We start from the raw sequence: 14,475 nt of genomic DNA, 5'->3' as shown, positions 1-14,475 counted from the left end.
ACATGGTGGTAGTCTTTACGCAGGCAGCCTCTAGCAGGAACCACGTTGACACCGACTTCAGTCACCACCGGTTGGTGGTCGGAGCTGATATCGTTGTGCGCCTCCGGCTTGGATAGTCCGATGTTTGACAGGAAAAAGTCTAGCGTGGAGGGATTTCCCGCTGGAGAGATGAAAGTTGGCTCGTCCGGAAATTGCACTGTGTACAGTCCATGTTGTGCGTGGTCGAACAATAGACATCCGTTTCGATTCCTCTGGTAGTTCCGCCAAGCTTCATGGCGGGCGTTCAGGTCGCCCCCAACGATGAATCGGGAGCTAGTACGGGTGATGGCGGTCAGGTCCTTCTTGAATTGGATTCCTAATCCGTTGCTTGCGGTACACTGGCGTGGGCAGTAAACAGCGATGAACCGGACGTTTCCAGTTGGTGATTCCACCTCCACACTAATGGCCTCGATGATAGAAGTGCGGATGTGGGGCAGAGTGCAAAACTTGATTCCCTTTCTGACGATGACCGCTACACCACCCCCCCTGGAGCTGGTGCGATCAAGCCGGATAATGTTGTGGTCAGGCAACCAGAAGCTGTCACCGAACTTTAGGTGGGTTTCGGTTAGAAGACCCACGTTGATGCTATGCTTGCGGAGGAAGTCGGCAAGCTCAATCTGTTTAGCTCTTACAGAGCAAGCGTTCCAGGTAGCGATGGTTAGCGGTTTAGACACCATATTGGATGATGAACTTACCGAGCACTTGGATCTGTTCGGGCTTATTGCGGCACTTACGTAGAGCACCGGTCATGTTGATAAAAATCTCCATCAGTTCGTCTGCTGAGAACAGATCGGGATTGTTTGTTTGAGCTGTTGGTTGCCTCCAGAATCCAGGGGGGGATGGAGAGCTTTGTCCAGCAGAAGATCCAGACGTTTCTTGAGGGGGCGCGGATCGCACCCTGGGATTCGCTTGTCCACGAAGAGGTGGAAAGTCCTCTGTCCTGAAAGCCGGGGCCTTATGCTTCCTTCGTGCTGGTTGATTGTTGGTGGACGCTTGATTTCGGATGCGCTTGAAATCCTCGCGTTTAGGGCACTGCTTGTTGGATCCTTGGTGAGCACCACCACAGTTGGCGCATTTGGACGCCACAGCTTCATCCGCAGCACATTCGGAGGTGGCATGGTCTTGAGCGTAATTTCCGCAGCGTGGCTTAATGTTGCAGTTGCGGGTACCGTGTCCGAAGTTCAGACACCGCTGGCACTGAGTCACATCGCGATGGCCGCCACGGTATGGCTCCCAGCGAACGATGATGGAATTGATGGACCGGAAGGCTTTCAGTGCGTTGAGCGTCACCGTTCCCTTCTGGAAGTGTACCAGGAAAAGGCTATCCGGATACGCCTTCACATTCTCGTCTCTTCTTGTCATTCGATACACGGCACTTGGGGCCAGCTTGTACCGGTCCCTGATTTCTGATTCGATAAACTTCGGGTCGAAGTTTGGTAGGCCCCTGATGACGACCTTGAACGGCTTCTCACCGGGAATGTCGTGGGTAAAGAATTCCACCTTGGAAGTCCTCAGGTGGGCGACGACCACGTCAAACTCCGTTTTGGTACGGAGCATCACTTTAGTGCCGACTCTGCCCAACTTGTATTCGGCTTTAACACCCAGCGTCGCTAGATCCGCAATGAGCACATTAAGATGGGCATTTTTCACTACCAATGGAGGTAGCTTCACTTTTGCCGTGCTCATTTCGGCAGTATTCACGGTTTCGGCAGCGTCACCGAAATCTCCAACATCGCTGTTGTTCGTCGCAGTGACATCGGAATGGCCTCGATTCTTCTTCCTCTTCTTACTGCGTTTTTCCAACACAGCTGGCTGGATATTCCCATCCATGGGGAGAACAGCAAACCTGTTCGAGGTAGGCACACCGGAGCTTCCTTCTCCGGGGTTCTGGACCTTCGCCGGGCTTCGCGACCGATGCTTCCCCATTACGGGGCACACACACACGCACGACAAACCGCGAAAGAGAGAACACGAACACTATCGCAATGAACTTTTCAAACAACTCGAGAGAGCGAGCTAACACCGAACTGAACTGCTTGACGATCAAGCAGAGAATGATAGTCGTTTCGACGGTGGTGTCTCCTTTTGTGCCCGTAGGATAAGAAGCGAAACTCCTCCCCTTTTCAGTATTTTGCTTCCCACTGTATGTATTGTACCCTCCTTGTATTAATAATATGCTACTCGACGCAGGTATAAGTATACCCTCCATGAGTGAAATAAACGACCTATCTGGTCGGTCTGTTCGCCATTCACGCCAAGCGTGTCACAATTATGCCAAAGGACATTCAGCTGGCTCTTCGTATTTGTGGTGAACGCTCTTAATTTCTCCGTCGAAATCTATCAAAACTGGCCCTTTTCAGAGCCACTAAAAGATTCCACAAGAGAGTTGGGAAGGAAATTTCTGCTGCTTACAACTGATCGCATCACAGTGAATCCTGATCTAAAAATTGCAACCAGTAAGTGCCCTAAAACCAAGAGCGATGCGATGCTATGGCGATGACTGTAAGGGGCTTAGAAGCAGAAGGGTGAAAGCCAATTCGCTTTTTCGATTTCCTCTTTTGTGTGATGACCATAGCTTCCTATTTCGCACTATTTCTGCTATGCTCTTCTATCATCCACAACAATAAACGTATCAATGAATGTGTTTGCCGTCGAGTTAACGTTATCTGACCGTGCACTTCGTAGTTGCTCCTCCGTGAATGATCACAACTAATCCACTTGCACAGAGAACTACATAGATGGGTGCATGGGATAAGCTTTCCATCTTCAATGTACAAGCACATTAATTCATTCCATAGATCAATTCACAGCGCCGGCCACGTCCTCCCGGTCTTTTGGGGAGGGAAGGATGATTAGTTCAACGTCCGGTTGTTACAAGAGACCGAGAATACCTCTACATCTCCACGGCTATCTCGGGAAGGATAGTAGTGTAAGCGAGGTAGGTTATTTTTAGATTAGGATTCACTATGGTAAGTTATGCGATCGGTTAAAGCAGAATTTGTTCTTTATTTAAATCTAGTGGGGATAGAATAAGGCAAAGTGAAAAATTGCAAGGGGGGGGGGGGGGTAGGGGATTGAACTCCCTACCTTCTGCTCAGTAAGCAGAAACGGTAACCACTGAACTACAGAACCTCGTCGTAATGCTTTATCGACATGTTTCGTCTACTTACTACTCTCTGACGACTGTGGTGGGGAAGCAACATATGCATGTACGTAATTGGTGGATTTGTTAATTATTTCGACGCTTTTGGACAATACTTGACATTTACTACTGTTTCTTGTTGAGCATAAACAGTCAGTCATTGATATCGATGCCTAAGCGTAGCCCTGATCGATTGGTGATAAAATTATTGAAATTGGTTCAGGGGCAGCTGAGTTATTAACGTTCAAAATCTTTCATAATTTGTTACATTTTCCCATTTCAGTTTTCACAAAGTGTACCCCCATATAGAAATCAAAGACGTAGTCCTACGTCACTTCGACTTGTTTCATCTAGGAACCATTCTCTGATGACTGTGTTGGGGAAGCAGCATATGCATGTACGTAATTGGTGGAATTGTTAGTTATTTCGAAGCTTTTGGACAATGCTTGAAGTTTACCACTTTTTCAATAGTTTCAATTCGAAAATCAACAGTCAAAAGCAATGTTGTCGATGCGTAGAAATGTTTCTGATCGATTGGTGATAATTTTTTTGAAATTTGTACAGGGGCAGCTAAGTTATTAACGTTCAAAATCTTTCATAATTTCATTTTTCGGTTTTCATAAAGTGCCTTCCCGAAAGACGTAGTCCTACGTCAAAAAAACAATAGTACCTGTCACCATGTGATATGGCTAGTTAAACAATGAGAATGAAAAATTAACATCTCTTCTAATGAGCAATCAGAAATCAGAAGTCAGTTCAAAATTAACGAAGATAACAAAATAAAAAATGTAAATTGAGATATTGTTGTACCTACTCAAAAGGAAGAAAGGAATGTTTACGGAATTTAATAAATATAATCCAGAGTTCAACATATATTTCACTTATTTGAAAAATCTCTAAATTTTTAAAAATAATCTGTTATCTGTGTTTACAGATATCTGTATCAAAATGTTGAGAAAAATCTGTATCATAACAGATAAATCTGTATCATTACAGATAAATCTGTGTATGTGACATCACTGAGACGACGACGAAAGCACCTTACCTTTTCAGGGTCATCAATTAAAGGGGGGAAATACAAGTAACACGTCAAAAACTCGACGATTTTCGGAATTTTTTGTGAGCGAATGAAACAACGCAAACGTTTGGGGTTTTTTGCATTAAATTTCATAAATCTTCCTCTGCATTTGAGATTTTTTTTCATTGGTGTGTGACCTCTGTGGCTCCTTGGGGTCACATCGGAAGGAGGTCGCCTCCGGTGGGGATTGGTTATTGACGGGCATGCTAGAGACCTGAAAAATGGACAAAACTTACTTTTATCAATTGGCCCTTATTCATAAAAGATTTTCGTTCTATGTGAACCTCTAAAACCAAAAAAACAATTTTAAAATTTAGAAAAAAAAACATGATTTTTCACTGTTTTTTTTCCGTTTTTAGGCAGACCTGAAAATTATTTATTGTTAATTTTTTCATGACATCACATGGTTCATGGTTCACATAGAGTAAAAATCTATTTCCTTTAAGATGCGCCAGGTTTCAAGTCATTTGGATGAGAACTTTTTGAGTTATCTTTCCCGCCAATTTGGAAAACACCGTTTCGAAAAAACCGCGCTTAAAGTTTTGGGTTGTGTAAAAACATGATTTCTGGAGCTTACGGTTAATCGGTGATACCGGGGCCATAGATCACTCCTTCCTCGTGCTCGTAGCATTTTTTAATTTTTTTTAAATTAAAGTATAAAAAATCGATAAAAAAAAATGTTTTACTTGTGTTTCCCCACTTAAACACGGAAAGAGTTAAGAACTTGATGGTCAACATATTTGTTCCATCCACTAGTGGTCCTACGTAAGCTTCCGTTCGTGCCCCTAGGCACAGCCCCTTCTACTTTTTTAGAACTGTCTTCCTCACACTCTCACGATGCATGTTGCAAAACTAATCCTACAAATAACTAAATTAAGTTGAAATAACACTTCCCGAAGATCGTCGTTTCTTATCCATGCAGTGCATTACTTTTTCAAGCAATATTTCACCGAAAGCTCAAGCACAAACACCACAAAACCGACAGTCAAACCGATCGCCAGCAAAGCCCAGGTTGATTCCAAATCCTCAAAAGTGAGCCATCTGGATTTAGCTAAATCAATCCTCATAAAAGCGGCCCTATCCGTTCGGATTTGCACATCATCGAAATCTTTTTCCCATTGCATGTACAGTCCGCTTTCGAAAAACACCTGCTGCGTGTATGAGAACATCTCCGCCAACGGACTTTTCACCCCAATCCAAAACATGCTGATCGTAGTTCCCCTTTTCTCGTCTGTCAAAACGTAATGCGGTCGATGCAGTTTGTAATCGTAGTTTGACAAAAGTGACAATATAAACGGCGCGTTTAAGGAATTAAGCAGGTATGCATTAACGCCGTCCATCTTCTCGAAGCTGTCGTCCTGCTCTATTAGGGAACCGACGACACTGTCGTTTTTCAACCTTGGATCCAATGCCACATTTGCTTTTATCTTGATACCCGAATCTCTCAACTGCTGAATTGTCCGAATTTGGTCAATTGAAGGCTTATTGATCATGAATGAAGTAATCTTCGATTCGTATGCGTTGCACATCAGGAAAAAGAACACCATCAAGGGAAGCAGTGCTGTTTTCTCTCTGGCACTGGCTCGGTGCAGGTTGTATCGTTCAAAACCGCACACCGATAGCAGGATCGGATCGTTTCTGAACGAGGCCGGAAATACCAAACTGATCACTTCCATCAGCACCAGAATCAAAATCAACACAATCCAAGCTTCGACGGTAAAAGGTTTGATGAACACTTCAACGGCATTGAACGGTCTGCTCTGCGGAGTAACGATTACTTGCGAGATCGGTTGAAAGTCGAATAACAAATGAGTCAACTCTGGAAAGCGAACAGTAGAAGCCATGCGATCCAACGATAGATCGACGTGATGAGCGCGGTACAGCCGTGAAATGCAGTCGTTAGGCGTCATATCCTCGGTTAAAACACCAGGAATGAACACGGCGTTGGTGTTGAGAAAGCGTGCGGTTTCATGTGCCCACATGGCTATTGCTGGCCATGGCTGCAACATGAAAGTGAATCGAACGGGTCTTCCCCGTGAGTTGCGAACGTTGCTCTGGAACAAAGCAGGCAGTTCAGTGATACGCATGGCAGAACTGGCAATTCTTCCCATGAAATTTAACTGAATAACCAATTGCTGCTTGGCTCCCATGTAGACTACCTTGTCGAACTGCATGCTGCCAAGCATCATTACTATACCCAAGAGGCATTCCCGACTGTAGGTATCCACTAGCACCAGCAGCCGTGTGTTGCAATCCAAAATGGAGAAGAATTTTTTCACAAGCTCTGGAATGGAGGCTGGATTTAAGATTCGATTGCCCACATGAATTACCACTAAACCAGGTTTTTTCGCTAGATTTTCATCGGTCAGGCGGAAAGTGGCATCCAGGACATACTTGACGATGTTTTTTAGCTCGTGTGCTGACAGAAGTAAAGCTAACCATCCGTCGAAGAGGTGCTGTCCGGGATCAAGGTCCAGGAAGACGCAGTCGAATCTTCCGGAATGTTGCTGGGCGAGCTGCTGGATCATCGACGTGGTGTCATATAATAGAAATTGCTCCAATGATGGATCTGACGTGGCGAGGAGGATTAAACTAAGCCCTAGCAAGGGAGAAATGAATCGCACCATAGTGTTGGCGTCGGATGAGGTCGATGTGGAATGTTGAAAGGTTTGGGTCTGACGCTGGTCATATTGAATGCAGAATCTGATTCAATTTTCGTAATGCGATTATCGAACGTAGCCGCGTTAGGAAAAATGACGGTGGTTCTGACACGTTTCACATGGAAATGATGATAGGGGTGGGAATGGCTGTGTGTGATTGTTCTAGTGATAATATATTCGTTATGAAAACAAATATTGCAATAGACGTCAGCACTCTTCATAATGCCCTGTTCACGTATGCGCTGGTTCAGCACGAATTTCAGTTGCGGTAGCTGCTAGGTCAATTGAATTTTTTTTTTTAATGAATTTATTTTTCCATGCTCATTTGCTGTAGCTTTGCGGAGCCGATATTCATTGTTTAAACTATCGTTAGTAACGCGGGGGCCGATTACTTGCGGCTGTCTCGAGGTTAGGGGTAACAAATTGTAGCAAATGGATGGTAGGGTAGGGATTGTGAACAAAAGGTTTGGATAGCAATATGCTCTTGATCTCGAACTAAGCGACATTCTGATGAAAAGGACAAACATGGGTGTACATCGATGGGCAGCTAACAACTTGGGAGAACACAATATGACTCTAACTACTAAATTCTCAGATCGATCCGTTTTAAAAACACATAAATTAAATTCAAATAGTCGAGATCTCGGCTCGCCAAGACATCTCTAATGGGTATCGCGGGTTGTTTTCCTCGGGCCCTGAAGGATGTGGATAACTCAGATCTGGCAACACGATGTAGGGTACAAGACCAAACAACATGCTCGATATCGTGATAACCACTACTACACGTACATGAATTGCTGCCAGAGAGCCCAATTCGATAGAAGCGCGAGTCTAACGAACAGTGATTGGACATTAGCCTTGATCGCGGCTCATGTCCAACGCTTTGAACCATGGTTTGTTCGACACTTGTGGGAGAATAGAATGTAACCATCTTCCCAAATCACCATCATTCCATTTGTGTTGCCAACTGATGAGGACTTGTTGACGAGCAATTTGTCGCTCAAAAATATCGCCTTCCATAGCGTCCACCTTAGCCAACGAGTCCGCTTTCTCATTGCCCGGAATTGAGCAATGAGATGGGACCCAAGCTAAGGTGATAGTATAGGAGCAGTTGGATAAATCGCTCAGTTTAGATCGTATTTCAGGAAGGAAATACGAGGAGTGTTTCATCGGTCTCATTGAACGAATAGCCTCCAATGAGCTAAGACTGTCCGTAAAAATGAAATAATGGTCAGAAGGTAGTGAGGCAATTCACTCTACTGCGTAAAATATGGCTGCAAGTTCCGCAACGTATACGGAGCATGGTTTTTGCAGTTTATAGGAAGCGCTATGGAATCTGTGAAAAAACTTTTATCGTCACTTACATGGTGGCACTTTATTGCAAAAAATGAGGGAACAACCATCGAACGATGGTGATCTGGTATTCCATGGATTTTTTGCAACATGGTCAGTTAAAAATTTACAGAGGAACTATAGAAGGCTTGAAAGCAATCACGATTGGAGATTAATGAAAAAGGACCAACCACCAGCGTCATGTACTCATAGTACAAACTCATGAACTGGTACGGTAGATGCTTCAAACTAGAAAATCGATCAAAAATTGTGTAGTCCTACGTCAACACCACCCTCCAACTTTTTTTTTTCTATATCAAGATGCCGTATCACTATTATTACACAATAATATAAAGTGCAATAAAGTGCACTGCCGTACTGGGAGTTGTTCTCCAAATGTCAAAGGGTTCTATCAGCCCCTTGTCAAAGAAATTACGTGTTTTATTGAAAATTGCCGGACAGCGGGATGACAAATGTTCCAAGCCTTCTTTTTCTATGCCACACAAGCGACATACATCATCTTGAAGATTTCCAATCAGCTTCAAGTGATAACGGCTCGGACAATTACGTGTCATAAGACCTGTATATATGCTAAGATCTATCTTAGAAAGTTCCAGGTTTCTGTGGGTCACAGAAATGTTTGGATTCATGAATTGCTTCGACTGCCTAGCAATGGAAGTGTTCTTCCAGTTTTCCACCACTTTTGATGATTCCAACGCTTTTAGCTCCATTCTAAGAGATGCAGCCGATAAGCCACACTAGAGCTCTGGTCCTATGAACTTATGAGAAAATCCGAGTCTTGCCAGTGCATCAGCTCTTTCATTTCCGTCAATCCCGCAATGATCAGGAACCCAATATAACCCGAGTAGCACACTTTCATCACAATAAGTTACAGCAACTTATTTATGACTGAAATAAGTCGTATATAAGTTTCTACAATTGATTTGTGACAAGCGTGCTACTAGGGAAGTTGACTTGATTATGACAAGACAATTTTTGAAGTGATTGAACACGCTCCCAGACAAGTTTTGATGTACATGTCACCGATTTTAAAGCATTTAGAACAGCTTGTCGTACATTATGCATATATTTGAACTCTTATAGTTTCTACGCAAACATATAATAGGACATTCTAAAATTGCTTGGATTTCAGCTTGGAACACAGTTGCCCATCTGCCCATAGGAACCGATAACCTTTAGATAAATCACGCCGTTTGATACAGCAAAAAATAGCTGGAAAGGCTGGACGACGACGACGACGACGACGACGACGACGACGACGACGACGACGACGACGACGACGACGACGACGACGACGACGACGACGACGACGACGACGACGACGACGACGACGACGACGACGACGACGACGACGACGACGACGACGACGACGACGACGACGACGACGACGACGACGACGACGACGACGACGACGACGACGACGACGACGACGACGACGACGACGACGACGACGACGACGACGACGACGACGACGACGACGACGACGACGACGACGACGACGACGACGACGACGACGACGACGACGACGACGACGACGACGACGACGACGACGACGACGACGACGACGACGACGACGACGACGACGACGACGACGACGACGACGACGACGACGACGACGACGACGACGACGACGACGACGACGACGACGACGACGACGACGACGACGACGACGACGACGACGACGACGACGACGACGACGACGACGACGACGACGACGACGACGACGACGACGACGACGACGACGACGACGACGACGACGACGACGACGACGACGACGACGACGACGACGACGACGACGACGACGACGACGACGACGACGACGACGACGACGACGACGACGACGACGACGACGACGACGACGACGACGACGACGACGACGACGACGACGACGACGACGACGACGACGACGACGACGACGACGACGACGACGACGACGACGACGACGACGACGACGACGACGACGACGACGACGACGACGACGACGACGACGACGACGACGACGACGACGACGACGACGACGACGACGACGACGACGACGACGACGACGACGACGACGACGACGACGACGACGACGACGACGACGACGACGACGACGACGACGACGACGACGACGACGACAACGACGACAACGACGACAACGACAACAACAACAACAACAACAACAACAACAGTTTTAGTCAGAATAGAAACAACCTACACCTGATCGAGAGCTTCTTGCGGCAGCGAAAGATCGGTTTTCTAGGCCGGCGCAGGCTAACTATCGACCCACAATGCAATTCCAACGAGGGGAAATTTTAAACCCCTACCCGGCGTGCGATGTATACCCACGTACCGTTCCAGCGTACTTGCATAACGGGATGGCTGCAACTGCATCATGCGAGACGTGTGTAAGCAGGAATTCGTGTTTTGTACGAAATTGACGCACCCCTTGGAGGAAGACAATGATCCGGCAGACCCCGACATTATCCAGGACTTGACGACTTCTCTACATCAAGGAGAGGCACTCGTGCTTTCTACAAAACTGACACGCTCCATAGAGGAGGATAATAACGAAGATCACGACACTTTACAGAACGAAACAAATTCGGAACATGGATCAGGGGTAAATAGTTTTTGATAATAGTTTTATGAATGACAGGTTACCATCAACTTCTTCACCTAATCTTCAGACCACTACAGAAATTTTGGTATATTGCCAAATGTTAACCGCATGAGAAGCGTCGGTAAAATGAATGAAATTAACAAAAATATATTAAGTTCTACTTACTCTGTCATAATGGCTAATGAAACAAGTTGGGATGAAGTGAAGAAGTTTTTGGTAACAATTATAACGTTTATAGAGACGACCGCAATTTTCAATGGTCTGGAAAAAATCGGGAGGTGGAGTATTAAAGCGATTTCGACCCAATTGAATTCAGAAATCATTATGGCTACTAAATTTAAAGAATTCGAACATGTATGGGTAAAAGCGCAAGTAGCAGATGTAACACATGTCTCCGAACAATGCTCATGAGGACACGTATGATAAGTTTTTTTGAAAAGTGGAAGAAAAGTTGGCTAGTTTACCCCCTGAAGTAAAAATACATATATATGGGGACTTTAACCAACGCAATGTTGACTTTATTTCTGATATGGACAATGAAAGCATCTTACTTCCAGTCGTTGGGGAAAATGAAACACTCCATTTCATTTTTGACAAAATCAATCAAATTAACCATGTGAAAAATCAACAAAATTGTTATTTAGACCTTTTATTAACAAATACTTATGAAGATTTCTGTGTGACTGATTCGTTAAGTCCCATATGCAGAAATGAAATGTTTCACACAGCAATAGAATATTCTATATTCGTTCACCTACATGAAAGAACCAACGACTGCGAATTTGATGAAATGTTTGATTACAATTCAGCAAATTATGATAACAATAGAAATAGATTGAACATTGTCGATTGACAAGCAATATTAAGAACTGCAGGAAATGTTGAATGTGCAGTTGCCGTATTCTACAATGTGTTGCTTGAAATAATACTTGAAGAAGTGCCAACTAAAAGAAGAAGACGTCAGAGTCATCCAAAACATTCGGTTTGGTACAACAGGGATCTGAAAAATTAAAAAAAATCGAAAACAAAAAGCGTACAAATTTTATAAAAAATATAATAGTGAAGAAACTTTGGCATACTATTTAAACATTTGCAATCAGTTAAATTTTGCCGTAAATATGGCATTTGAGGAGAATAATTTAAAAACTGAACTTGAAATAAAATCTTGTCCTAGGAACTTCTTCAATTATGTGAAAACCAAATTAAAATCTGATAATTTTCCATCAAAGATGCAGTTGGACGATAGGGTAGGTGAGAACTCGGATGATATATGGGTCATTCAATCTCAAGTGACCGAGTCAATTGCATCGACCATCTCCGATTTGAACAAAACTTGGTGGAACGACTTATTTTAGGCCAACAATCAAAAATCCAACGTTTTGTACCCATCGACTCACCCCCCGCTTCTGGAGACTGCCCCCACTTTTTTTCCGATCTTCAAGAAACACAATTTTTCTTTTGAACATATCTCTGGACCAAATTATGCTACAGACAAGATTGCGCACTCATTTTAAAGGATTATTAACGTACAATCAAACGGCGGACTTGGAGTTTTTATGCAGTGTTGTCAACTTGTCGATGTTTGCAATTTAAAACTTAAAATGAAAATATCTCAAAATTCCCCCACTTTTTTTCTAATTTTGATAGCACCAAAATGTTTGGCAGACATTTGTACATAAGAATCACGTAACCACCAGAAACTCCTTTTTTCGTTTGGGAGATATGGATTTTTAAAGATTTAATGTTTTTAAAAAGTTCCATGAAACGTTGGACAATCCTTAAAGTTGATAGAAACGATGAAACCTGTAAGTTAGATGAGAATCTAATCCTTCTTTCATTTTATACAATCAAATGCTCAGATAATATTAAACCAGATTTGGTTCGACAGTGTTGCCATCTAGAAAATAGCACAGTATAGTATCACTTTTTTCAAATGTGCATTAGCGGCTGCACAGATTTATACGCATCTGGCAGAAAAGTGCCGCTTTAATTTTCAAATATCAACAAGTTTGTCAAGGCCTACTTGATACTAAAAAGAAACTGTATTTACGGACTGGGACGGGACCCGACAATCGGGTGGTGATTTGGAGCCAATTTGCTGTTAAACTGGAGCCAGTTGCTGATTGGTCGATTAGGCAGTAGCAACCGTAGCAGCCAGTGAATAAAAGGGAACACACCAATATGATTACCAGTGATGCCGAAATCAACGGAGTGTCTAATGTATTGATGTTAATTCCGGATATTGGTTGATGTAAAGTTGTTATCTGGTTTTAATATTTAAAAATTTATTAGTTAACATTGCATTTTGTGTTTTAAAATTTAGTGGAATTGTTACAATCAAATAAGAACTGGTTTCGGCTGCATATATTAATTGTTTTGATCCAAAACATAAATCTTCATAACAATTTAAATAACTTTCTGCAATCTTGGCAACACGAAACGACACCGTCAATCTTCATGAAAAATTTGCAATGAGGTATGCATAACAAATATCAATAACAACAATATTCTCGATTGTCGTGTCCCGTCCCAGTTTACAAATAGTGTCTGAGAAGTGTCAGTTGGAATTGCGGTTCACTTGCAGTCGTTACTATCTGGTTAAAAATGGCGTGTTCGATTGGATTGTACTTAAAAAGAAAATGTACTATAGCAAAACAGCATTGGTCCTCCCGTCAGTTCTCATCTCGGGAATGGAATCTTTTCAAACTTCGATCCGGTATTCTCAGTTAGAAAACTGTGTGTGAAAGCCACGTGAATCAGTTTGGACGGTTTTATCCAGCTAAGCAGAAGCAATGCTGTAACCCGTCAAAAGTGCATTCAAATATTCGCCGAAGAAATTTGAAAACAATTTCCAAACAATTTCACGACGATTTTAATCATCACGTAAAGGATGTGATTGAGGGTCGCAAAATCTGCTTCCAATGCGATAAGGCAGTAAGGGAAAAGGCTTTGCAAGAGGAATCGTATAAGGGACCTCATGCTGATAATGGTATGTTTGCGAATGGTAAAGTTATCGCTCAGCTTCTGAGACGTGTAGACGTTTTTCAACTACGCTTATCAGAGAGTCAGGCATTTTTTACAATTGTCCTTGTGTCTCCGGGCCAAGTCGCGTGCAGTGTTTCCGCGATGAGGCGAGAAAACACCTTTCGAATAGATTATTCGAATCTCCCTCTGAAGCCATCGTATGAAAAAACCTACGTTTTTTGCCGTACGGTACTTGGTCTGAAGAGGGAAGATGTGAAGAGACTACAGTGTCATAGAGGCGAATCATGCGCGTTCGTCAAGGTCGCCGACCTAGCTTTGGCCCAACAAGTGGTCGATGAACACGACGAAAAACACGAAGTGGAATGCAGTGGAAAAAAAAAATACAAGCTCCGTATTACCATGGAAGATGGAAGTGTCGAAGTGCGTGTGTGGGATCTTCCCGAAGGTGTGTCGGAAGAGAGGATTCTCGAGTTCCTCAGTCGGTATGGCGAAGTGCTTTCAATCCGGGAGCTTATGTTTGGTGAAGGTCACGAGTACGGTAGCGTGCCGCTTGGAATCTGGTCTGTCCGCATGGTGGTAGAACGAAATATCGATTCGTGGGCCACTATCGACGGAG

Source organism: Ochlerotatus camptorhynchus, unplaced genomic scaffold, assembly GCF_037179485.1.
Source record: "Ochlerotatus camptorhynchus isolate MF236.1 unplaced genomic scaffold, CSIRO-AGI_Acam_v1.1 ptg000193l, whole genome shotgun sequence".
NCBI classification, from domain to species: domain Eukaryota; kingdom Metazoa; phylum Arthropoda; class Insecta; order Diptera; family Culicidae; genus Ochlerotatus; species Ochlerotatus camptorhynchus.
This window is presented reverse-complemented; position numbering follows the sequence as displayed.